This window comes from Xiphophorus hellerii, chromosome 6 (genome assembly GCF_003331165.1).
Source record: "Xiphophorus hellerii strain 12219 chromosome 6, Xiphophorus_hellerii-4.1, whole genome shotgun sequence".
In the NCBI taxonomy this organism is placed as follows: domain Eukaryota; kingdom Metazoa; phylum Chordata; class Actinopteri; order Cyprinodontiformes; family Poeciliidae; genus Xiphophorus; species Xiphophorus hellerii.
Genome location: NC_045677.1, coordinates 15,247,783 through 15,270,655, shown reverse-complemented (window position 1 = coordinate 15,270,655; position 22,873 = coordinate 15,247,783). Strand labels below are relative to the sequence as shown.

At 40.9% G+C, this 22,873-nt stretch overlaps 1 protein-coding gene and 1 long non-coding RNA gene across 6 annotated transcripts in view; both read right to left on the bottom strand.

The window, feature by feature from the left end:
- per2 (period circadian clock 2) overlaps window positions 1–2,428 on the bottom strand; it is a 30,836-nt gene extending 28,408 nt beyond the window's left edge. For 2 of the 5 annotated variants that reach the window (XM_032565593.1, XM_032565597.1), the window contains exon 1: window positions 2,254–2,428. The gene's annotated coding sequence lies outside the window, so the exon portion shown is untranslated. Of the gene's footprint in view, window positions 1–2,010; window positions 2,196–2,253 lie in introns of all 5 variants that reach the window. The other 3 variants (XM_032565594.1, XM_032565595.1, XM_032565596.1) reach the window with 3 other exon arrangements.
- Window positions 2,429–7,477: 5,049 nt separating this feature from the next.
- On the bottom strand, window positions 7,478–21,565 carry LOC116721239 (uncharacterized). The gene is made up of 6 exons (XR_004339561.1): window positions 19,996–21,565; window positions 19,781–19,888; window positions 14,841–14,914; window positions 13,325–13,443; window positions 12,958–13,118; window positions 7,478–12,248 (listed from the first exon to the last, which is right to left on the bottom strand). It is a non-coding gene; the product is annotated as an uncharacterized LOC116721239 (long non-coding RNA).
- Between the last annotated feature and the right edge of the window lie 1,308 nt (window positions 21,566–22,873).

Here is a 22,873-nt window from a genome sequence, read left to right as displayed (position 1 = left end):
AACCCTTCCCTTTGATTTCAACTGTATGATAAACAGATCTAAATAACAAATCCCTTGTCAGCCTCTACCTGCGTCAAACATCTTGTCTCCTCCCACTCCATTCATGTAGACAAACTGAAGTTGGCTGTATTATTCTGCAACCGTTAACAAAGTCAACTTCAACCTGAGGACTGTATTTTAAAGCTGGACAAAGAATAAAGCTGGAGTACCTTTCTAAAGTGTTCACACCCCTTGAATTTTTCCACACGTTATCATTTTCACAATCACAAACAGAAAAAAACACAGCCTAACTTCTGAGACAAACTAAACTATGGCACTACATTTTATTCAGGAGTATGGAAATAAACAAGACTGAATACATACCAATTCTCTAAAATTTGTGTCCTGAATTTATGGATTTGCCTTTTCTCTTACTTTGCTTCTTGTTCTTATAGAATAAGATAAGGTCAACGCGTCTACTTTAAAAATAGTCATTATCTTGCATTAGGTGATTATGAGTTTCACACATTTTTTTAAACAAACCTACAACTTTTAAACCAGGAGCGACCCTAGGATGTTTCTTGATTATATTATAATGGGGGAGCAAATTTGGAAAACTATATAACTTCAACTACCCTAACTCTTCCAGGATGTCATTGAACCATTTATTTAGTAGATGCATGCATCTCTGAAGTAGATATCTAACCTAACAGCTCCCAAAGCAACACTAATGAGTTTTCCTAATATATAGTCCTGGCACAGCTTGGCATACATAGGGTATGATACTGAGCTTAATTCCTGCAGGAAATGTTTCTTTTTTGTTTGTTTGTTTTTTGCTATAAATTGTTTTAATAAGCCTTTCTAGAGTGTTGCCAGTTAAGTTTCAGCTAAAAAGTAGTCCCTTGGATAGCTTTCATGTTTGCACTTTTACTGCTGCAGGCTGGTAGATATTAGCAGAGAGCAGCCTCCACCTGAATAGCGTGCAAAGCTTTCCACTGCGTTTTATCTAATTTAAGGTGAGTGAAAGACATGTGGCGCTGCTAGTAACACTTTCTAATCAGATTCAGGTTCAGTTCACTTATCTTTCATCTCTATGGTAGTTAAATGCCTGACTGAAGAGATCATGATCACATTGTGGTGAATTGGATTAAACCAACAGTAAGACTGAAAAGTGTCAAAGCTAAAATGTGGCAGACGCTTTTAAAGTCACTCCACTTCCATTGTTCAACCTACCAAACATCTATATATTAGATTTTTATTGTAAAAAAAAAATCCAGTGTCCATGATTTCAAAACTCTAACTCTACAAATGTCATACAGTCCTGGTTTACCTGCTGCAGGATTTATCCCGCAGCAAGGTTACTCTGTCAGGGATTTCCAAAAGTCAAGAGGGCAGAAGGTGATCCAGGCCCAAGAGTGAGTGAAAGACATTAAAACAAGAAACAATGAATATGAAAATAAGAAAATATCCATCCAATAATTTCTGACAATCTTGTAACCCTTGCAGTGCTATGGGGGGAATGGTAGCCTACCTATCTCCAGCAACCAAGTCACAAAACGGCCAAAATTTCATGAATGGACTCGGGCCAAATAACCATAAAGGCATATTTCTGGATCAGAGAAAGACACTGGAGTAACCATAGAGAATCCACAGAGAACTTGCAAAATTCATGCATGACCCCACCATTTCTGCACACTATAATAAAATTATAAAAGTATTATATATATACCATAATTATATAATACTAGAAGTTCCGCACCCCTCCCTTGGCACTGCCCCTGTCATCTTTAAAGTTGTAGTCACTGTGCTCTCACTCATGTAATTACAATGAATGAACGGTTAATTCTGCCAACCTCCTTGTACTCAGCTCCTCGCACTGCATATTCCCTAATCGGAGCGGCATGTGAACTTGTGCCATGTGCAACTGCAGCATAACACTTTACATAAGGTTCGTACCGGCGTTTTCATGTGACACTGACACCACAGAGTTCACCTATCCACTGTATCTACTGAGCTCCAGAAGGGTCTCACCGCTCCGGCCACTCTGCGCCAGTTTAACTGCTTCAACTTTCTTTCTGGATGCTTTCACTCGCCGTATGCCAAGTTCCTTAAAGCCCCGGTCAGCTGCTTATTCATCCCGCAGCAGGTAAAGCGGTTACTCCGTCAGGGATTTCCAGCAGTCAAGAGGGCAGACGTCCAGTTAATTGAGCTGTGACCTTATAATGCAATACCCAACTCGTTATTTCATACGGACATATAATAAGCTTCACAAACCTCACGGAGGGCTTCAACTCTATTTTCTCCGGTTGTTCCGTGGAATAAAATCCTTGAAGATACAGCTACCTTTCTCTGCAGGATTGGGTCCGTCCGCTCCTTCTGGGCTGCTTCCACAAATTTCTCTGCCCGGCTCCGGTGTCCACGCACTGCCCTGGAACTTCAACGCAAGCAGTGACCTCATTACAAGCCCATTTTCTAGCCCTTCCTACTGCTCTACTCCCATTGGTCTAAATGAAAGCCAGTCATCGCCGCTCCTTGATTCTGACCAATCAGCGTCTCACGAGCTGGCGAGGCGGGTGGCGTAACCACCGCTCCGCATCGTGATTCGTCCTTTCTGCTGTCAGTCGTTTTATATAAGGTTGTGACGGGCTTTTCACATGGGAACCCACGGCTGCTGGTAGTGTGATGAGAGAGAGCAAATCACTACGACGGAGAAGCCGGTGAATGAAGCAGTGGCCAGGGTTGGCTCATAACAGCTCAGAGCGACCGGCTGTTATCTAAAGGGTTATACAAGTGTGTGCATGGCAATGTGGTGGGGACTGTTTGTGCACAGTCATTCGCGTAAGCAAAAAAGTTTGCCTGAACAAAAATGTGATATCTCCCGAGGTATTTTGAAAAGTGTTTCCAATTTATAGTCTTTCTTACGTAAAATTAATTTAAGCGATAATGCACTTTGTTCGCAGTGTGGTATATGTTAGATCTACGTGATGCTGAGGAGGCGTATTGTATCACTAAAAGAGATGTAAAATGTTTCTGTTTTGGTGCTTTAAATAAATGGGAATCTGAGCCCCGTGAGGAGCATAGTAAACACCGTGAAAAGGAATTTAGGGCATGTGCCATATAAATTTCAATGACGCAGTTGAACAAATACAGATGTGCACGTGAAGCTGGGTACTTCACAAGAGACGTGTGGAAATAGTTTTTAAATTTTAATTGGAATAATATAATTATACATATTGTCTCTAAATTTTTAAAACACTATTAGAATGACCTGAAAAGTGGTCTATCCTGTTTCCTAGAATTTTTAGCTTCTTCAAACCTTATTTTACTCAAAAGTATGGGAAAATATATAGATTTCTGCTGTCAAGCAGGTCTAAAGTAGTGAATGATAATTTGAAGATGTCACATAAAATAGATAAAAAATGTCGGTTTGATGCAAATTAGCAACATTAAGAATTATGGGGACTATAGTGAGTGAAAGTTTCCACTCCGGTATATAGAATATTTTATTGATGTTGCTATTTCTTGGCAGTGTTACTCTAATTTCATCACAGTACTTCAAATTCAGCTTAAAAGGGAGATATTGCTTATTATACAGGCACATAGTGACATTATGTAGGGCATAACCTAAAAGCTGTCCATCTCTGATGCACATGACAGTTATTGAGGTCCACCTCAATTACATAAGGTAGTTCATGGTGAAATAGCAGAACATAGTTTTCATTTGTTTCAAATTAAAAGTGAAATATACAGTAAGTCTGCCAGCTTTGTACAGAGAAATGTCACATTGAGATACAAAAATTATCTTACTGAACATTGGGTGATCATTTCCATGTAACCCATTTATGGCTTGCAAGCAACTTGATCATGCAGAGGAAATGTTTCCTTTTTTGATAAGAGTAAAACAGTCAGAGTGACGCAAAAGGAGGTGTACGTGGGCCGGGCTATAACCAAGTTCTCCATGGAGATGAGGGCATCCCCAGCAATGTGGCAGTGGAGGAAGACAACAAACACTTATGATCATTAAAACCACTGGTAACGCTCCAACAGCCCACTGAGGGATACAAACAATGAGTCAGTTAAAATTGTACAAGTTGAATCCCTTAAATGTTGTCGTTAAAGGCTTTAGAAGTGGTGCGTCAGGTAATATGCTAAAAATACTGTGGAGATGAAGATTTGGTTTTTAATTTAGTTACAATTTGCTCTTTTTTTTAACATCCCTCTACTTTATAAACAATTTAAGTATATGGTCAGTGTTGATTCACTTCACTGTCAATTTTGGAGTAATTGTTCGTGTTGCTTTTCAATTGTGATTTAGAGATATATGTTTTTGTGTTCTTAACCCAGGCATACTTCCCATCCCGCAGTGAGTAAGAAGGGAAAAACATGTTGAAAGTTCACTTGACATGACACTTTGGGAGTCACCAAGTCTCCACAGCACCCATTAAATACTCTCTGCACACAAAGCAATTGAATGCCAGAACAAAATAAAAATAAATATATGTTTTTTTCTTACCAACATAGACATAAACAGCTGCCCTGTCCTGCATGTTTTAGTGCTGCACATCTGGATTAAATGAAAGGATGACCGGCTTGAAGGAATGTTAAAGAGGTAGTGTAATCATTTGAGTTGTGCTGGAGTGGGAAAATTTGCCATGTAAGGCCTAAGTCATCAGCTTACAAAATTTAGCAGGCCACAAAAATTTATAGAAAAGAAAAAACTTAACAGTAAACATTTTTATTACATTTTTTTAACTGAAATTATTTTCTCTGTATGCATCAACCTTGCGAAATGCTACAGAAGAAGAATGGCACCATATAATGAAAACATAGCTTTATGACCTTCATGGCAAAAGGATTTATTGCGAGGTTACTTTTAGCTGCTGCTAATATCCCCAATAAAGGCTTTATTGTCTAAGTATTTTACTCATTTGCATGTAAAGACTAGAGCAAGGTAATGTTTAATTCAACTATAAAACAGTAGAGATTGCTCCAAAACCACAAACCAAAGGCACCTCTGGGTCTAATTGTCAAAAAGTTTTTTTTTCTCCCATGCTTAAAAAAGGGGCACATGAGGTAAAACATGGATGAAAAGAACAATATGTTCTGTCATTTATCTTTGATGCTAAATGTTGTAATTACATTGCGACCTTTATAAAGCATTAACTTTAAACTTGAAATAAAACCATTCTCATTTGAGCTACTTTAATTGCTTAGAAGAATTTTCCACAAAACCACAACAAGATACAAGTCGTACACACAACAATAGATTATCACACCAGTTTCGAAGCTGTGTGTGTGTGTGAACGAGCCACAAATAACTCACTGGGGTTGTGTGGGCAGTAGAAGAGAGAAGCTTACTGCACACTCCCACAGGACAAAACATCCTGCAGTCTTTGCCTCCCACCCTCACATCTACTTGTGCTATTTCCACAGTTTGAACGTCATTAGCACAGACCCCAGGCTAATATTGTGAGCTAATATCCCACTGGGCTAAATATACGCATCTTCCTCGCGATAAACTTCTGCCAACTCCTGATCTTTCTTTCAAGCTAAATAAACATTGAATTGTCCTCTTATCTGACTAACCGTAATAATGTTGAACATTGCCTGTAGACACAAATTCACCTGTAAGAGGACAAACGAACCATATTGGATGGGAAAATATTCTCAGTGAATTGTTAGACAGACTCACAAACTCAAATGTAAAATTTTTCAGCATAAAATGTCAGCAGAATTTCTCAATCAAAAAATGTGCGCATTCCTGGATGAAACTTGGAGAAAGTATCACAATTTTCTTCTAATCATAGTTTGGTCTTTTCTGTGGAAACTGTTGTCATTAATGCTGCGCCCTGGACTCCCTGGTCAAGATATTTAATAAATCTTAAAATAAATATTTGTCGCACTTTTCTAACAGTGAACTTGGGTTTTTTTTTTATCCTCCCATTATTATCCTGCTCATGTGGTGGCAAGATAAACATAGATCCTCTCATAATCTCAATCACAGTTATTTAAAGCTTTTTTATCATTGTTCTGGTTGCAGATATGGAGCGGTTTTGGCTGGTAACTATTCTGGAGGACTATTCCTTGACTTATCAAGACAACACACATCTGACTTACATGAACTGCATGGATTCATTTCCCGACCCACGAAATCCTGAAATGATCAACTTCAAATTACAAGGTCATTGAAAAAGATCAACTTTAAGTTAATAAGATGTATTGTCAGAAGATAATCAATCTGATAGTATAGTCTAATATTAAGAGATGAATTTATTTTAAGACGATACACATATATTTTACAAGCGGGCAAAAATTATAATGATTTCATAGTTTCATCTTGGTGCTGCAGTTGTGAAATTTAATTTTATATATTATATAAACTTCATCAGATATCAAGAAACATGTTGAAAATCTGAAAATACTGTTTTAAAATATATTTTTTATGAATCCCGTCATTTAAGGAAAGAAGACAAGTTGTTTCCCCACGATACGTGCAATCCACCAGTAAGCTGTCCTGAAGAGAACTGTATGTATGGTTATCTTTTAGAATTTGAAACTTGTACTTATTTCATTAATACATTTTCTGACCATTAATAACAGGGTTGCAGCATTTCATCATTTTGTGATGTCTTCATTAAATTGACACTGATTGATTTTGTGATTACAGTAATGCTATTCTCTGCACATAAAAGGCTGTTATTCCCTTCTTGTTTTAAAAATGAGTACAAAGTTCTTGCTTAAGTGTGGTCGTGATATCCACTTATAGAGTTCTTCTACGTCTGCAAACACATTTCCTCCTACATCCTGTTTGTCAGTGAGGTGGAGGCTGGTGAGTATACACGTAAACGAGAAATGTAGAATTCTGGTGCACAATTGACGTAAGCCACAGATGGCTCTGTCTGTTGATCAGAGGATGCATTTAAGCTCCTGCCAAATCTATTTGCTAACGAGAAACTGATCAGCCAGGTTATTTTCCTTGTCAAGTTATCCTCCATCCATATCGTACAGCAACGTAAACCTGCCTCTCGGAACTGGTTGAAGCAGGTACAACTCAGTCAGGTCTATCAGAAACCTACATCAAATAAAATTATAAAATATTAAAAGTGAAATTCATAAATGGGTCAAAGCATGCTCTTCAACCTTGCATGTTTTCTGTGTTGGCCTGCTCAAAATGTCATGTAAAACAGTCTGGTGATCAATTCATTACGACGAGGCTTGTTTTTCATTTGTTTGAATGTGACTGGTTTAGTCACATTGGTTTTAAGGGTTTTGGTTTTATGTTCTTGCTGTAAAAGCAGGTAGATCAGTATTTAAGAGACAGTAACAATATGTATGACACATTTATATATTTATTCATAATTTTTTATTAAATTCATTTTTAGAGATGGTTTTCTTGGCCTAAAAGAAAAAAAAAAGATTAACAACTTAGGACTCTGAGATAAATTTTTTTATGTATTGATCAGGACATTCCAAGGTGTATTGTTACATAAATATGATATTGTCAACATCTGGTCTTTTAACACATTCTCCATCCATGCATCTCTGTATCCCTTTCAGTTATCTTCACAGTACCGTCCCACTTTTTAAGGTATCTTTGCAGAAACATGAGGTTTCCTGGGCCTCCTTTGTTAAATTTGTCTTTGTTCCTGGCTTCTCATTTGGAACATAATTATTTTTCTTCTTGAAAATACTGTCTGCCCAATTAGACATTTTTGGTGCTGTGCAAAGAAATGCTTAAGGTGCTTTTCTCAGAATTGTTTCCTTTCTTCAAACCAACATCAGCTCTGTTAACTACATACACATCCTGTTTTACATTTCATGTTGAGCTCCTTAATTTTTTTTTTTGTGTCCTGTTTTGATAAAGAACTTTTGTTTCCTTCACTTTGTATAAGAAAGACTAAAAATAAAGATGAACTAAAAGACGTCACCAAATTTGGTATTTTTCATGTCCAGTCATGGCTAAAAATGAGAGTAGAAGTTAGGCTTGTTAGCATGCAGACAAATTTAAACCTATTTTAACTATTTTTCTGAGTTGTCCTGCTCTTGGCTTCAGCTAGTCCTCTGTCCTTCTTGACATGAACATTTAGCTGAAGACAGGATGTCCAAAGCCTCCCACAGTCAGTGAAGGAATCTCTTGACACCTTACAACTGCCGAGATAATGGGAAAGTCTTTGTGATTGCAACATTTTTTGGATGTGTGAAGCTATGCCGGCACCTCTCTTGTTCCGTGCTGTAGTTGAACAACTGATTAAGATATTTTGAGGGTGGATGTTGCATTCCCTAATAGGGCTTGCCTCAGTCTGTTAACGCTCTGCCTCCTACAGGCAATTTTTCAGCAATGCGTGGGCTGGTGACAATACACGTAAATTGTGGTGCAAACGTGACGCAGGCCACGGATGGAACCGACTGCTGATCAGAAGAAGCATTTCAGATCCAGCCAGAATCTATGTGCCAAAGAGAAACTACATCCAGTATGTTCTTGTTTTGAAGAAAGAGAAGACTGTCTTTTCCCCAGACTCTTCAGCATCCACACCCTCTTTAAGAGCCTCTCACATGTTGACATGAAAGCAATAGAAATACCCACCTTACATGCCAAATCTTAATATATGATGCAAGAGAATACAAAAATATTGTGGGTGTGTGCTTAGTTTTTCCCCACAGATTTATTTTCATTTAAATTATAGCTAGTAAAATAGACATTGAACATGTCAGCTTTTTATTAGTTTAAATGAGGTCATTCACATAAAATTCACACCAAATGTCAGCAACAACCCAGATATCCCACACATCAAAAGTAATTAAAGCAAATCAGTCTTCAGATTAAATTAATGGTTAAAAAAGAAGTGTATAACAGAAAAAACTCATTAAATGTCAAGAAATGAATCTGTAAAAAGACGAAGAAACCTCAGAAACTGCCGTTTTAAGCTTTTCTTGCTATTTGTAAAGGAATCTGCTAGTTTAGGTTTGTTATTAGAAAGTATTGAGGTTTTATGGTTGGCAAAGCAAAAACAAATTCCCAAAAATCTTAATGTTTCAAAATATACAGTGATTACAGCTGCATTTCTAAACTTATGAATGCACCATTGTGAGCGCTGTTAAAGCCATAATCCAGAAGAACATCACAGTAAACCAGCCGTAACCAGGTCAGGTGCCCCTCGTAACATTTCTGGTGCAGAGAAATGAAAATTTCAAACAAGAGTTGTACAAAAACCAGACTCTCAAAGTGTTTTTGAGAGTCTTGAAATGAGCAGGTACAATTTTATCCATTGAAAATTACAGGTAATGCACTCAACACAATTGCCTCTTTGCGAACTGTTGATGCAGATGCAAAACTGTTGGAAAAAAATCATTCTAACACTTGTTTTAAAGGTAGAAGCAGAAGATTTGGACAAGCCGTAAAAAACCCATAAAACTGAGACAATAGTTCCAAACACAAACAAGGGGACTGTTATTTTGATTCAGATAAGACAGTAAAACTGTGCCAGAATGATCTAATCACCTGACTTTGATCCAACTAAAAATGGAAAGAACCGAAGATCAGAGTGCATAGAAGAGTCCCAAACACAAACCTTTAAGATTTGAAGCGTTTGTGTAGAAGACACAGTGGGTCGAACTCACACATGAGTAATGAATGCACTAGTTTCTCCGTAAAGGAGAAAAGTTGGAAAAAAAAGCTCTTTCCATGGAAGCATTTAATACAATTTTGTAAGTGGGTTCAATGAATGTCCTTTTTCTTTTATTGATAATTTCATTTGGGGACTAATTTGCCTTGATTTCTTTGCATGTGTGGGTTTTTGCTCTAATCTGGTCTGAACTTTAAAGACATTGCTTCGTTACAAATATTTATATTAAGGGGAACTGATTGTTATTTTGTGTTATAAATAAAGGATTTTTACTGTATATTGCAGCTTCAAAAATAATTAAGTACTTAAACACTTCACTTGAAAGAAGGTCAAACTCTTGAGGCCTTCTCTAAGTTAATTTTAAATGATTTGTAGAGAATAGTGCACATAAAGCTAAAGTGGGAGTGCTTTAAAAACATGCTTCTTGTTTGCACACACATCTTCACAGGTTACTCTGACAAATAAAACATTAGGTTAAATGATGATTTAAAATTCTTGGAGTTTAAGTGGTGAGGTGACGTTCCACCTTTGAAAACGGGAACTACTCAAATAAAATACATGTACAGGAAAAACACGGCACCAGCTTAGTAAAAGGTCACAATAAAATGTACAAGGATTAAAGTGCTTTTCCATTATCAGTGAATCTCATCAGCATCCGGAAGTGAGTCAGTTCTTCCCCCTCTCTACTTGTTGGTTTAGTAGGTGGAGAGAGCTGACATCCATCCATCCAAACTGAGCAACCGGAGGCTTTGAGGGAACAGCTGCCAATTTGTTATTTCCAAATAAAGTTCATCTCAAGCCACAGAGACATACCAAGAAAACACGAAGCAGTTCATAGCATCTTGATGCCCATTTGTCTTAGATGGAGCCAACCCTGTCGCCATCTGGGGATACACTCTCTCTCACAGGCTGTTTGTCAGAGACGTGTAGGTGGGTGTCAGTACTCAGCCAGAATGAACTCATGGAAATTTCGTCAAAGCACACGTGGCATTTGCCGCCAATGACTCTGCTTAATCAGTTGGCAAAATGCCTTAATCACCTATTTGCTGATGTTTGTTGAGTGAGGTGAACCTTCACACACACACAAGAAATGTCTTGAGTGAAGTAATCAGTACATGACGTAAAGTCTTTCTATTCACTGTGAATAGATAGAAGCACATCATTTGGAGCTAAACTGTTCATTTTAGGCAAAAGAGTAGGTCAAGTATCATACCACGTTGGCCTGTGCTCATTTAGAACAGGCGAGGGCATTGCAGGAAAGCTATGATGCAATTTACTTGGATCCTTTGACATTTTCAGAAATTTGTATATTTAAGTGGAACAGTATTATGCATCATTCCATAGCTCAAAAGTTATCAAAATGCTGTATCTATTAAGTATGACTTAGAAGAAATTTGACTTCAAATGCCTTGAAAGTGGGCCTCTGTCTCTTTAAAAAGCTCCTCTTTTCAACAGTCCATCAGCATGTCTCCTCAATAATGCTCCTGATAAGCTCTGCAGAAGCACAGTTCCACTAGGTATTTTCCCATTGCTGCTGCCGCTAGTCTGGAGGAACTTTGTGAGGGAGAAGCCATTCTGGAGACCGCAGCTCCGAAGCCTTTCAGGGGGGCATTTAGGCCCCCCTGAAAGGCTGCCGTGGGAGCATGAAAGAATCAAAGTAATACTCCATGAGTGTTTTTGATGAGAGAATAACATGTTATAATACAAAGCCCAAAAAGTCTCAACTGTCTCTTGCACCAGTAGTTAACCATCATGTCATATTTTTGCATGGCTAGGTTAAAAAAAAAAACTAACAAAAACAAACTATTTTTCTATGCACGACTTGCAAGACTGGCGCAGCCCGAGTACATTATTTTGTTGATCAAATAAATCAGTTTTTACTAAATTATTCACTTTTAAGATGACATTGATAATGAAAGCAATAATAAATAGGTTACTTCGATTTTCCCCATCTGTACAATTTCCACTGTATTGGAAATACAGGTTATCTCCAAACCTGTAGGTTAGGTTATCTCCAAACACAAAAATTCTAACTTTCATATATAAAGACGACTGAAAACATACATCAGCTAGGCAGAAGAGCTACGTGTTAAATTTTAGAACTTTTAAAACCATGTTTGAGAACAATTACACCTTGTACCTTTTGTTTGTACAAAATTGTCAGGAACTTAAACATCTTACAAACCAAATTAATTAGCCATATCAAATAGTAAATATGTCAGCATTAGCCTAGCACTTCAGTAAAGTTAAGCTGATATCCTAAGTTCCTTGAGAAGAAGAAGGAGCTCTGCGGCTCAGAGGCTGTAGCTGCACACACTGAATCCGAGCCAAAGCTTAATGATGGGAGAATTTGACTGGTGAGGCCATCTTCAGGTGTGCAATCATCATAAAAACCCAGCACAAGAGTGTTTGGTCTCATCCCACCTAAAGCCAGCAGATGTGTTATCATGATACGCGAGAAATGTCAAAGAGTTTAAAAATAGAGTGACTTGGTCCTACCAAAGCCCGAGATGAACAGCAGATTTTGAACTCCATGCCGAACCGAGTCAGCCAGAGTTAGGTTCACAAACGCCTTGATTTTTAAATGATCCACCAAAGACAGCCAGGAATTATAACAGCTCTGCAGGGGATCAGTTGGTAAACCATCTGCACAATTACAAAAGACACAAATGATAAAAACATAATGACAGACCTTTAATTATCGGCAAAAGATGTGTGTGTTCAATCTGCGTTAGAAGTTTCTCAGTAAATGACACAATCATGTTTTGATTGTGGTGGTTGGAGTACCAATAATTTGGATGTTCTACAGTTTGCATCATTGCAGTGGTGTAACAAATGAGGCATAAAAGAATATAATTTTCTAACATGATTGTAGTTTCTAGTCTCAGCAGGAAAAGATACCATGGTTACGTAATTATATCTAGGAACAGAAAGACCCAAAAATGATTTGGTACCTCTCTCAAACTGATCGGTCTCTTATGCTGACATTGTTAATCACGTGGAAATATTGATATTGGTCACCCAGCATTTTACTGAAGAAAGCACCAACTTAGCTGATGTGGCTTATAGAAGTGAGTAATTAGAGAAAACCTATATTTTTATATCCTAAGCAATGGATAATAAATAATTACACAAGTCACTCCAAACCCAACGCATACGTTTGTGAATTTAGATGTACGCCAACTCATTAATGCTAAATCTGATGAAAATAAAGTCTTAATCTTTCTAAACAGGACACCTGAAGGTCAGAGTTTCACCCGACCATAATTACCACTGGCATGTAGTAAAACAATAATACTGCAAGTGTGAAATATCCACTTCTCACGAGTGCTGTAGCTTTTTGATAGACACTTACCAAGCAGCCCAAGCTTCACATGTCCCAGGACATACAGGCCGCTTTTCTTCAGGTCGTTGATGAAAGTCACACGACTCGTACAGGTGCGAGGGTTTGCAACCATCAACAACACCTCCAGAACTTCACATGGTCCTTCCGCACATCCAGAAGCAACAAGTAACCTGAAAACATAAACAATTTACATTAACATGGTCTTGAAAAATGATCTATGCTCCTTGAACTTTCAAATTTTAAGTTACAGCTACAAAGCTCAATGTATTATATTAGGATTTTTTTAATAACCATACAACAAAAAGTAGCACCCAATTGTGAAGTGGAAGAAACTGGCTTTTAAAAAATTAGCACAAATATTTGAATGCCTGAATACCTGATGGAAGATGAGAGCTTGACTGATGTAGCCCCAGTTGCTGATGGGCCCCAGGCAGGCAGTGTATGAGCATCCAGAGGAGCAGCAAAAATGCTATGCTGGCAAAAGCCTGAATGGAACTAATAAGAAACATCATAACTAGGCATCCAAAGATGCCCAGAGTACAGGTGTGCCATGTGAAACAACGAAAAGATGGTCTAGAACATTAAAAAAAACTAAGCATTTTTTGATACACTGTTCAGGCAGGTAAATCTTAAAACAGATAAATCTCTGCAGCCTCCAGTGCCAGTACCTGAAATTTGGTGCAGATGCCCATTCAAGAGCCAAACAGGCCAGATTTACAGCTGCATACACCAACAAGAAGAAGATGGTTACAATGCCAGCTACGGTGTTCAATTTGCCAGCAAATAACACCACCTAGTGGAGGAAACACACAACTTCAGTTTATGTGATACCTTCAGAATTGCTGGAAAATATAACTATAGTATGACATCTTAATATTAAGACATTTGTTTAAATGAAACTGAAGATGACGCAAATATTTAGTTTTCTCTTGGAGTGGTTAGATGATAAGATTAGTCTGAAATTATGTTTCATGTTTACTTCAAGACAACCACCACCAAACAAACTACCACAACTATTGAAAGTTGCAGTCTATTGCAAAAACGTTGCATCAATGAGGAAAAGAGAAAACATTTAACTGATTCTCTGAAACACATTTCCAGCCTTTTATAGTTAAACTTTTTTAAGTACTTCATAAGAGTACATAAGTTATTCCATCATAACAAGGCAACTTCCAGTATTACTTGTTACATTTGAACTGCCTTGTTGCTGATAAAGTGCTACATAAATAAAACTTCTTCTACTTATCCAATTCACTGAATTCAGGTATCCCAATTGCCATATGTGTATAAAATCCTGCACAAAGCCATGCAGACTGCTTCTAAACACAGTTATAGAGAATTTGTCACTTTCTGAAACTGAATTCTAATGTTGTGTAGGTACATGATACCACATGCACAAATCCAGTCACTTTAGAAATGTCCTTGCTACCAAATATTCTACAGCCAAGTGTTATCAATATTATAACAAAGTGGAGGCAACTGGGAATGACAGCAACTCAGTCATGTAGTGATAGGCCAACACAGTCAGAGTGGGGTCTGTGATATGCATCTTTTTAAAAGGTTAGAAATCCTCGTTGTCCTTCAACAGATGGCCTGGACCATGAAAACAGTTAAGAGGGCCTACCATCTGGTACAAACACACAAAAAGTAGGGTCATATAAAGGGTGGCCATTTATTTAAAAACTTGTGTACGCCATGTTTTACAGAACTTATGGATAGGTGTAGGAGATAATTAAAACAATTCTCATCAATAATCAAAAATGTTCCCCTAAAGCAGAGATGTCCACCTTTGTTAGGAAAAACAATATGGATTGGTAAATGGGATTCATTCTTAAACCATTACACCACAAGGATTCATTCTTAAACCATTACACCACAAGCTAAAGATTTACCTGTACAAGAAACCAGCAGATACGTTCAGAAACCCAGGGGTTTCCACTTCTCCTCCCCAGCACCAAGACACCATCTGTACAAATGTGGAACATTAGGAAAATCTCTCATATTGCTCATCATCTAAAAAAGATCACAAACAACTGAGTCATCGTGCACTTGTGAAGCTGAACAAACAATGGAAAAGGTTTTTTCCTTCTAAGTGAACAGAGCAAGCCATCTGTTGACAAACGATGCCTTCCTGATTAAAATGCCTGCACCATGAAAATCAGTAACAAGTGACATTTTGTCACAATAAGGAGCAATGCCAATTTTAAACAGATGGATGAATATTAAAATGCTTAGACAAGCACACAAGAGAAGCCTAATTAGATAAACTAAACAATCAATGAATAACTTGAGCAGAGTCAACCTGCTTTAATCACCACATTTTATCTACATGAGCTCATTATTTTATCTATTCATTTCTACTGCTTATGGATTATTTTAATTCACATGTACTGTAGATAAATCAAGACATAACATCTTACTTGTTAAGACGTTATATCCTGTGTATAATAAGACCTTAAACTCTCCAAGGGTCCAAAAATGTGGTTGGTAAACTCTGCAAACATTTAACAGCAGAACATGTTTTATATTCTCATCCAGCAAGTTATCTTTGGCCAGAGCACACAGGATCCTGGAAGCTCCCAAGAGGTTACTCATTGCAGCAGACATGGCGGAGGAGTAGATACCAACTGTCACCATGGGAGGCCATACATTGATGTCCCCCAGAAAACTGTAGTCTCTCTGGAAAAGGTAACTACACATAGTCCAAGAAATATGAACAGTAGCATTTTGGTTAATCTTATTGGACTGTAATTAACCAAAACAATGAATTTTTTTGACAAGTTATTCCATTTTTAGGAATATTTTGCAGCTTTGTGTAAATTTTCTCTAACCAGTCACAGGATCCTGCAGCCAGCAGACTCAGCAGATTGTATGCAATGAAGGTTGTAAGAACAGCTGCAAGCATTCCTCTTGGGATGGAGTAGCTGGGGATTTTTTAGATCACCTAATAACACACAGCAAAGGCTTTCTAGAACGTAAACGACTTCACCACCATTTTGTAATAGTTTGGTTTTCACAAGATTGGCAACACAACATCTTCAAAACCCTTGGATTGTCCAGACCAAAACTGGACAAACAATGTTTCATGCATACATTGTATTTTATTAACACAAACATACTGTGCAGGATGTTTTTGGTCTCATTGCTTTATATTTAATTTGCATGGAGCACATTTTTAAGGTTGATATTGACATAGCCTACAAGTTGTCCCATAGAATGCCTCTCTATTCATCCCCCAAAAAAGTGCATTTGAATTTTTTCCTGTCCTGCATAATTTGCGCTTGCATATTCTTTATTGTAGCCATTTTGTTTTGATATTTTTAAGAGGCATCTTCCTGCTCATCTACTGTGTTAAAAACAGCAACAACAAATTCATTTTCTGAATGGTTTAGACATTGAAATTACCCATCAACTTCTGAAATGTGATTTGTGTCAGGATCTGTGTTTTTCTGTGTTTATTTAGAGTTTTCTGTGTCCTTAGTCTCTTCGTTGTCCTGTCCTCCCCTTGATTGTTCCCAGGAGTGTCTCGTTTCTGTGATTACCCTCCCGTGTATTTAACTCCACCTGTGTTCCTTGTTCCTCGTCAATTTTTCGTCTATGTTTCGTCAGTGTTTCCTTGTGCCTGCTGCTTGTTCCTGGACTTATTTTCTATTAAACATCCATTATTCATCTCATCTGGGTCAATAGCGTCTGCCTCACCACCAACCCGCACCACACCTCATGACAGTAGGACCCGACCATACCGAACGGTGAGGCTCGCTTGGTAATGGACGCAGCTGGAGTGAGGTTCCCTCCCAAAAGGCGGAGCGGACCGAGGCGGAGATCCGGCAGGGAGGAGAGGGAGCTGACTGAAGCCCTCGCCGACCTGCAGCGGGAGCTATTCCGGGGGACAAGACTGGTGTTAGCACCCCCCGGATACGGCCCCCGTAGATTCCTTCGTCCGGGAAGCCAGCGACGTGAGCCGCCGGTGGAGCCGGCCCCTCGTCGCTTTCCGGAGCCGCCACCTCCGCTGTCTGCCCGGAGACAGCGACGTGAGCCGCCGGCAGACCCGGCCCCTCGTCGCTTTCCGGAGCCGCCACCTCCACGGTCAGCCCGGAGACAGCGACGTGAGCCGCCGGTGGACCCGGCCCCTCGTCGCCTTCCGGAGCTGTCACCTCCGCTGTCTGCCCGGAGACAGCGACGTGAGCCGCCGGCAGACCCGGCCCCTCGTCGCTTTCCGGAGCCGCCACCTCCGCTGCCCGCTCGGAGACAGCGACGTGAGCCGCCGGTGCACCCGGCCCCTCGTCGCTTTCCGGACCCACAGCCGTTTCCCAGGCTTCGCTGCGGCTCGCCCCCGCAGCCGTTTCCAAGGCTTCGCTGCGGCTCGCCCCCGCAGCCGTTTCCAAGGCTTCGCTGCGGCTCGCCCCCGCAGCCGGTTCCCAGGCTCCGCTCCGGCTCGCCCCCGCAACCGGCCCCGAGGCTCCGCTCCGGCTCGCCCCCGCAACCGGCCCCGAGGCTCCGCTCCGGCTCGCCCCCGCAACCGGCCCCGAGGCTCCGCTCCGGCTCGCCCCCGCAACCGGCCCCGAGGCTCCGCTCCGGCTCGCCCCCGCAACCGGCCCCGAGGCTCCGCTCCGGCTCGCCCCCGCAACCGGCCCCGAGGCTCCGCTCCGGCTCACCTCCAGCCGGCGCACCCGAGGCCGAATCAGCCGGCGTTCCAGCCGGCGCACCCGAGGCCGAATCAGCCGGCGTTCCAGCCGGCGCACCCGAGGCCGAATCAGCCGGCGTTCCAGCCGGCGCACCCGAGGCCGAATCAGCCGGCGTTCCAGCCGGCGCACCTTCCGAGACTCCCAGTGTTCCTTCCGAGACTCCCAGTGTTCCTTCCGAGACCCAGACCCCCAGCGTTCCTTCCGAGACTCCCTGCGTTCCGACCCTGACCCTCTGTGTTCCTCCAGAGACTCCCTGCGTTCCGACTCAGACTCCCTGCATTCCTCCAGAGACCCTCTGCGTTCCACCCGAGACCGAGACCCTCTGCGTTCCACCCGAGACCGAGACCCTCTGCGTTCCACCCGAGACCCTGACCCTCTGCGTTCCTCCAGAGACCCTGACCTTCTGCGTTCCTCCAGAGACCCTGACCTTCTGCGTTCCTCCAGAGACCCTGACCTTCTGCGTTCCTCCAGAGACCCTGACCTTCTGCGTTCCTCCAGAGACCCTGACCTTCTGCGTTCCTCCAGAGACCCTGACCCTCTGCGTTCCTCCAGAGACTCTGACCCTCTGCGTTCCTCCAGAGACTCTGACCCCCAGCGTTCCTCCAGAGACTCTGACCCCCAGCGTTCCTCCAGAGACCGAGACCCCCAGTGTTCCGACCGAGACCCAGTCCCTATCCGTTCTGACCGAGACCCCCAGTGTTCCACCCGAGACCGAGACCCCCAGTGTTCCACCCGAGACCGAGACCCCCAGTGTTCCACCTGAGACCGAGACCCCCTGTGCGCCGACCGAGACCCTGCCTCGGGGGGCTCGTCGTCGCCGTCTGTGGGCGGCCCCCGGGACTCATCATCGCCGCCTCCAGCGCCGCGGACGGCCGCCGGACCGCCTCCGTGGTTCCCGCCTCCAGCGCCGCGGACGGCCGCCGGACCGCCTCCGTGGTTCCCGCCTCCAGCGCCGCGGACGGCCGCCGGACCGCCTCCGTGGTTCCCGCCTCCAGCGCCGCGGACGGCCGCCGGACCGCCTCTGTGGTTCCCGCCTCCAGCGCCGCGGACGGCCGCCGGACCACCTCTGTGGTTCCCGCCTCCTTTGCCTCCGCCCACCCTGTGGGTAGTTTTTTGTTTCTTTTTGGACTCTTGGCCCTTCCCGTGTTTCCGCCCGCAATGGTGGGTTGTTTTTTGTTATTTTGGACTCTGGCCCGCCGTCCAGCGCCCCTCCGCCCGCCCTTGTTGTGTTTTTGTTTTTTGGGCGTCTAGTAGCCGCCCTTGAGGGGGGGGTACTGTCAGGATCTGTGTTTTTCTGTGTTTATTTAGAGTTTTCTGTGTCCTTAGTCTCTTCGTTGTCCTGTCCTCCCCTTGATTGTTCCCAGGTGTGTCTCGTTTCTGTGATTACCCTCCCGTGTATTTAACTCCACCTGTGTTCCTTGTTCCTCGTCGGGTCCTCGTCAATTTTTCGTCTATGTTTCGTCAGTGTTTCCTTGTGCCTGCTGCTTGTTCCTGGACTTATTTTCTATTAAACATCCATTATTCATCTCATCTGGGTCAATAGCGTCTGCCTCACCACCAACCCGCACCACACCTCATGACAATTTGGAATTGTATTGGGGCACAACACATATATCCTGGGATAAGTGCAACAGGAACAGTGTTAAGATAATTGTCAAAATGGGAGATGGGTGTTAAATTAAATACTTCATTTGGGACTACGAGTGTCTCCTTAATAATTTCCACCTTGTTTCATAAAGAAATAAGCTCCCATTTCACTGATTAATAGGCACCAATCAAAGAATCACAATTAATTCTTCTCTAAGTAATGAGCCTTAAGGAGATTAAAAATCCTCAGCTGTATGGATGAGATCTTCAGCTTTCAAGTCTAATCAGTGAGAACAACATTTTGAGTGGACCAAAAAGTTCTGGATTGTATAAATGAGTGTTTAACTTAAACTGGCGGATGGAAAAATTACAGTAGCTTCATTTTTCGGCTAAAGTGTTGAAAACAATTTAAAAGAAAAAAAAAACAAGCTTTCTTATAAACGTATCCAATTCCTGCACTGGAGCTGCTTTATATATTTTTAAAACAACATGAAATCCGGCCACTGAGAAAGACAGTATTTTTTGAGAGTAGGCGTCTGCACTTTTAAACATTACAATACCTGACATGCCGGAGCCTGCCATGATTCCAGTGCAGCCGCTGAACAAGACTGCAAATACTCAGGCAAAACTCATCATGCCACCAGTGGTGTAGTCAACCGTGTAATTAGCTTTAAGGGGCAAAAAGAGGTCAGAGATTGTTTTTTCATAAAAACAAGATGTGTTAAATGTACACAGCATCTATCAAAATAAGTTTGCAAACTTGTTTGACACTTACAGAATAGGTTTCCCTTCAATGTGCAGAGCCAGAGGCCGGTATAGTTAGCAGTCCTTTCTGCTTGTGTTGTTGGCTAAAGAGGTTTCTGGTAGAATCAACACCGGGGGGCCAACAGTGAAAAAACTAATGAAGATTGAAACCAGAACGGTAAGGATGATGATAAAAATAATAAAGGTAGCTTTGGCATAAATGTGGGCTCCAACCTGTAAAAACAAGCCTGTGTAATTAAGCAACATTGGCATTCACTGCATAGATCTTGACCTATATAATTATCATAAATGGTAAACTGCAAAACTTCCTTTACAGGAGTGCTGTTTCACTGCATTGGAATTTGCTTAAAAGATGTGAAAACTACCTTTCAGGGACCTTTATACAGCTTTTCCATGTTACGCGTGTCCTCTGCTTTTCTAACAAATGTAGGATAGCCTCTGAAATGTAACATCTATATTTGTTTTCCCTTTGTGGTAGATTTGTTTCCACTACATTTTAATGAAATTATCACAAGTCAGTTCCTGATTTTATGGCGTCTAATTTTTTAAGCAGAGATGCAGAGGTTTTACTACGCAATGCACTATGGTTGATGTTAAACAAGCACAAAAATAAGAGCTTTCTGCTGCTTGTTTCCTGCAATTTTGAAATGAAAAAAAAAAAGATACCAGTTGAACTGGGATTAGTCCAGCAGAGAAATCACCACAGCACACTGGAGCTGTGTGGTGTGGTGACGTTGATTTAACTGCAATATGTTGATTGCTGCTAAATCAACGTATTGATTTAGCTGCAATTTATTTTTCTTATCACCATCATTACCTCTTTAATAAACGTATTGTTCATAAGCAGCATACAAATAAAGTACAAACCTCACATATCTCAATGGTTCATGTAAAAAAAAAAAAAAAAAATCTTACCAAACAGACTACAAAGCCCAGAAAGAGGAGGATAGTACCCTGTAGCAGGCACCACCTTTATCCCAATGGCAACGTTTGATGAGAACCTGTAAAAGCTGCAGTGTTATCTAACAAACAGTGAAAGAAGGCTTTAAGTACATGCAACACATCAAGAATGTCTCAAAATGTTAAATTAACTTTACCTTCTGGTACTCCAAAGGTAGACATGATGGCCTCCATCAAGCCCAAAACAAACAGAGCACAGCCCCAGACATTAGCAAGAAAAAACATGATGAAAAACCCTAGAAAGCAAGGATACTTTATCATCTCTTAACAAAGCCTAATCACTAACACCCAAGTGAGGTTTATAAGCTACAGCAGTCAACTGTGTCAGCTTTAAAAAGGATACAGTAGGCACCACCAGGCTCTAAAGCCCCATTAGTGGATATGGCACAAATGGACAGAACAGTCATTGTGATGATAAAGTAGGCCACCAAAAACATGGTGATGGAATAGTATAGACCTGCCTGACCCACAACAAAACTTGCAAGAATTTAGAGGTCATACATTTCTCTCAAAGGATAAACCAAACTATTAGCAAAAGAGCTGGTTTAAAGCTGAAAAGGGTGCATTTAATTTAGAAAAAGTTTGTGCCTTCTGTTAATTATTATGTGCTTTTTTTCATAACCGAATGAATCCAATATATACAGTATATATATATAGTATATATATATATATATATATATATATAGCCTACAGTATATACAGTATATATATATATATATATACACAGTATATACAGTATATATATATATATATATATATATATATTAGAAAACTGATTTATTTGAATTGTTAATACAGCATGTCAGTGCTAGAATGAATAATTGTGGCACTTATTAAAAAATGTTCAGACTGTTCATACAAAATTGGATGCATTAAGTCAACAAGATAACACATGCATGAAGACTTATCAGAAGGATTCTCTCTGCATAAAAATATGCACTGCAATCTCCTTCTTGTTGAGGAAGGATGGCGCTTTGAGTCACAAAACTCAGACATTCCCAAAGGCATTGCAAGGATTTTTGAGAATCCAGGATGGCTCCCAGCAGAGGAAGCTAACAACACATCTGAATCCAAAGCCAGCCAATTAGAGAAACATTCGTGAAAATGTGTTTGCTTAGCATTTATGAATTTTAATCAGCACACAGCACGTGTTGTGAGGCGTGGTGTGAAAGTGACAAAAACAACATGTGTAAGAGGAAACCCTCAAGGATTTAAAGTTTAAGACATGAGTTAATTTGATGGCAAATAAAGTTAATTTGACCAGCAAATTGGTGCTTACCCTCAGCACTTATGAGGCTGTTTACATGCCGTTTGTCACAGTAACTGCCTCCTCTTACACTCATTTGAAACTGTGCAACTATGAGCAGGTAGTCGTTGATGTCGATTTTATCTACCATTTGCAATCAAAGTCCCTCATCCTTTTTCTGTTGGGTTCCTTTGGACCCTCACACCCTCAGTGAGAATCATAGGCTGTCTCCTCTCTTTTCCTGGTGCTGGAGGAGAAGAGATGAGAATGTTATCACTCAAATAGAAATGAAACAAGCAGTTGGTGCTTTTATGTGCTTACATACTGCTTTTTTCCCCATGAAGCTCAATGCAGGATGTTTGAATTGGTTTGGGAATATTTCTAGAGCCAGAACACTCACTCAGCAACTAAAGAGGCAAGAAGGGAGAAGCCAGATAAACAGATGCCTTGTGTAAATAAACAGCTTTCTTGAAGTCTTCCTAGGAATAAACAACTTTTTAAGGAGTTGTCTCAAAGCAAAAAGATGGTGCTCTTTACAAAAGAGATGCTACAATATTCATAGCCTTTCTGGCAGCTCTGTTGCATAAAAACTCTACAGGTTCAGCCTCAGTTTCCCACACCTCAGAGGCTACAGCAGACAGGGAGGCAGGAGTGCTGGATGGACCCATGTCAACAAGCTTCA